The sequence below is a fragment of the Octopus bimaculoides genome, chromosome 7 (genome assembly GCF_001194135.2).
Source record: "Octopus bimaculoides isolate UCB-OBI-ISO-001 chromosome 7, ASM119413v2, whole genome shotgun sequence".
Lineage (NCBI taxonomy): Eukaryota > Metazoa > Mollusca > Cephalopoda > Octopoda > Octopodidae > Octopus > Octopus bimaculoides.
In genome coordinates, this window is record NC_068987.1 from 80,055,432 (window position 1) to 80,059,845 (window position 4,414).

Below are 4,414 nucleotides of genomic sequence, written 5' to 3' on the forward strand. Positions count from 1 at the left end.
ATCATATACATATTATAATGTAATGCAGATGCAGAAGTACTATAAATTTGCAGAAAAATAGTGTGTAAATAAATTGTACGGTTAGCATATCCGTAGCTCGTCGTCGTCGTCGTCATCGTCTGTGTGTGCTGGTATATGTGTGTGTGTAAGTTTGTAATGTTTTATACACGAAGCTATCTTTCCAATATTTATATTGAAGCAGTGATTCGGTTTCGATCGCCATTTGTGGTGAGTTCATAATTACCACTAATACTCCTAAGAAAATTACGAACTCTTCAAATATGGATTCTTAACACCTCTAATATCATTAAAGCCGGCAGGAATTAGACAAAAACCGTTTTGTATTTGGAACCTTTCACTTAAACAAAAGGTATTATAATTATAACTTTTAACAAACAAAAGTTTTATCACAGAAGAATATCGTTAAATAAAAACGTAATAATCTTTAATAAATTTTGAGAATACACTCTTCATTTTCCGTTTTTGGTTATTTCTTTTCTTTTCTCTCCCCTTTCTCGTTGTTAAATTACGAACTCATCATCATGTAAAAGTAATATCAGCTAATTCTTTTCATTTTAAAGCTATCAACGTACGTGTGTTTTCCCGCAGAGTATATCGACGAAGAAAATTGCACCCAATAACAAGTTCTCGAGGAAAATCAAATAAGAAACGTGTCATCATCGTGTTTCTCTCAAAGATAAATGTAATCAAGGGAATTGAGATATTGTGAGCAATTGATGCATTATGATAAATCCACGAAGGAAATTTCAATCTCAGCTTTATTCCAGCGCAGGTGTAGCATAGCACTCTCACATATTCATTATCAGTTCACTTCCAAAGTATTTCTTTTAACCAGAATCATAAATTGGATTAGGCATTACCCACTGCTCACCAACAGCTCACCCACTGCTATCAAGCTATAATATTTTTATATATTTGTATGTATTGATCGTCATATATATATATATATATATATATATATATATGAGAGAGAGAGAGAGAGAGAGAGAGATTTATATGTTTATGTATATATGTATTTGTTACTTTTCTTTCTGTTTCTGTGTTAGAATTTTTTTTTTCCATCATTATTAAAATTTTCTTTCAAACTGTTTGAGTTTCGAGTCTTCGAGAACAAGTATTTTCTTTACGGGCAAATTTCTAAAATATCTTTCATTTCTAACTGTAAGAGATTATTTCTGATGAGCTGCATTCCTGCTAGGAAATAAAAAGGCAGACGTTCTTCTTTTTCTTTTATCCTTTCTTTTCTTTCATTCTTTTTTTTTTTTTTTGTACTTAGTTTAGTTTAATGTTGGAATGGTGCTTGTGAGTGGGTTGGAGGAAATGAGATAAATAGCAGCATACAAGCAGAAAGAGGAAAATACAATGCTGATTGGAAAGAGCTGATGAGGGCAGAAGAAGCAAGTTTAATAAAGAGAGTATGATAGTATAGAGTGAGAGAGATAATGAGAGACAGGGCGGGGGGGGGGAGAGACAAAGAGAGAAAGTCGAAGGGAATGAGAGAGACAGGCAAAAGAGGTTGAGATAAAGTAAGATGAATGATAACAAAACACAGAGAGAGAGAGAGAGAGAGAGAGAGAGAGAGAGGGCAAGAGAGGGCACATAAAGATGCAGAAAGAGAACAGTGAGACGGAAAGACTAGAACAGTTATAGAACTGTAATTATACATTTATTACGATAATTAATACTAATTATTTATAACTACCATTGAGTTTATTCTTAATAGCAATACATAATGATGCGCGTTGTGTGTGTGTAAGAGTATGAGAAGTGTGTGTGTACGAGTGTGTGTGTGTGTGTGTGTGTGTGTGCATTTGAAGGGATCTTAAAGGTAAAGGCTGATTCAGACAATATATAGATGTTCGTTATTAGCTAAATTTATTGTATCGCATCAGAATTCGAAGTTTGAACATTCATTGACACATCTGGTAATGCTCCATGTACAATGTTATAGATCGTTAAATTCCTAGGTATAGCAAAGAAGAGTAACTGGAATTCCTGCCAATATATACGGTTACCTCATTAGAGATTTTCTACAGGGATACTATTTACCTGCCGTAAAGTCTAATATAGCAACCAAGAAGTTTACTGTAGTTAGATTGGTGATAGTTAGATTTGTTATGTTAGCGTTCAGACTACTTAAAATTTTCAGCTCATCGTCTCTGTACATGCCGAAGCTGTTTTCTTTGTGAAGGTGTCCTGGAAAAATAATCCAATGTAATCTTCGAGTGCATCTACTTTCAAAACTTCCTATTGGATCGTTAATATGGGGTTACTTTTCTCATTGACCCAATAGTTCTCGTAACTAATTTAATTCTAAGGTCGTTCATCTTAGTGAATTGTCTCCTGAAGCGCATAGATTTGAGTGAGGAGCATCTCAGTATGAAAGTAAAATGCTCGATGTCAAGATAAGTAAATTTACAAGCTACTTTGTAGAACAGCGGAACTGTAGTTCTATTCGATTATTCCTGCATATTGGAGATATGCATATATAATATGCTCATCTTATTTTAGAAGTTATAATCAGTCTATAGCTAGAGTTGGAAAAGAAATGAGATTTGCTATCCATATGACTAATGTGAAGAGGTTGCATGGCGAGGCGATCAACTTAGTGTGCTGTTTTTAACAGACCGAATATCATTTTCTTAATCGTAGCAAGAGACGATATAAATTTTTCTTGTATTGGTGTTGCTGTTGTATAGGAAACTAATGAGCGGAGAGAAAATAGCATGATTCATTCACCATTTTGCTTAGATGTCGCCACAAACATATCTAGAAACATCTATCCCTAATTATGTAACACCTCCCATACGCACGTAAATACTACAAGCATGTTACATGCATAATGATAAAGTAAGTTACTTTTGCATTGCTAACTTCCAACATTGTACGATACAACCGACAAAAACGAAAAACACTTACGCACGTTCCTCTCAAAGACCAGTATACTGTTGCTAAATTAGAACACCTCTACACTGATTAGACTAGGCCTTCTCAATGCAGAGGCCTAAAGAATGACTTTCAGCCCACTTGATGGTACATCGAGGAAATACATAGACCCTGAAGGAATGTTTACTCATGTGAACTCTTCTAGGTCCAAGGGAAAAAAAATCACAGAACCTACTTGCTACATTTTATCTGAGTAACTGAGACCAGAGTGTGACATGGAAAACTCTTGACAAATTCCCTCCATACTTACTAAAAGATCGCAACAGTACTCTTTAGCAAGAAAACTGAATTGCAATTTTGCTATTATCTATGGCTGTCTTCTTACCTCCTGTGGAGGCGCAATGGCCCAGTGGTTAGGGCAACGGACTCGCGGTCGTAGGATCGCGGTTTCGATTCCCAGACCGGGCGTTGTGAGTGTTTATTGAGCGAAAACACCCAAAGCTTCACGAGGCTCCAGCAGGGGATGGTGGCGAACCCTGCTGTACTCTTCCACCACAACTTTCTCTCACTCTTGCTTCCTGTTTCTGTTGTGCCTGTGATGATTCAAAGGGTCAGCCTTATCACACTGCATCACGCTGAATATCCCGGAGAACTACGTTAAGGGTACACGTATCTGTGGAGTACTCAGCCACTTGCACGTTAATTTCACGAGCAGGCTGTTCCGTTGATCGGATCAACTGGAACCCTCGACGTCGTAAGCGACGGAGTGCCAACACAACACACTTCTTGTCTCCAGACAATAAACATGTCCTTTTCCTTAGTGGCTTGTCAACTTCGTATAAGTCTTCAGTATTGAATTTTTCTTCCCTGCTTGAATGGAACTGGTCTTCATTACCACTTCGTTATCATGAAACGTCTCCTAGAAGCCGAAATTATATATTTAATAAATCAAGATCTTATTTATCAAAATACTGCGCCACCAGTCACAATATTTTGACTAGAAACTAATTGAAGAAACCTAGTCTCTTACTTAATTTAGAATTGCTTCACTTTCCAGAATATTCGATGCTAATAACAAGTTAACTTCGGAATGCATTCGTCGAGTTAGAATGAGGGTGTTCTGAATTCACCTGGTGTTCTTATACCATTTTGTCTACAGCAGAGAATGACCTTCTTACAGGTTCGAATATGTCCAACATATTTGAACTAGCAACAAGTTCTTTCATATATATATATGTATACACACACAGACACAAAACACAAACACACACACACACATGCACACAAACATACAAACACACACACACACACATATAATACATATATATAATGTAACTTTTTCTGAAATCTTCTCGAAAACAAAATCCAACAGCTGTCGATGGTTATGAAACATCTTATCACGACATGCATATACACACACAGAGACACTCGTGTACACACACACACACACACACACACACACGTACATATATATATATATATATATATATATATATATATATATATA

At 36.1% G+C, this 4,414-nt stretch overlaps 1 protein-coding gene across 1 annotated transcript in view; it reads left to right on the forward strand.

The window, feature by feature from the left end:
• The window catches only part of LOC106882255 (hypoxia-inducible factor 1-alpha), a 75,351-nt gene that overhangs the window by 31,075 nt on the left and 39,862 nt on the right, over positions 1 to 4,414 (forward strand). The window lies entirely within an intron of this gene.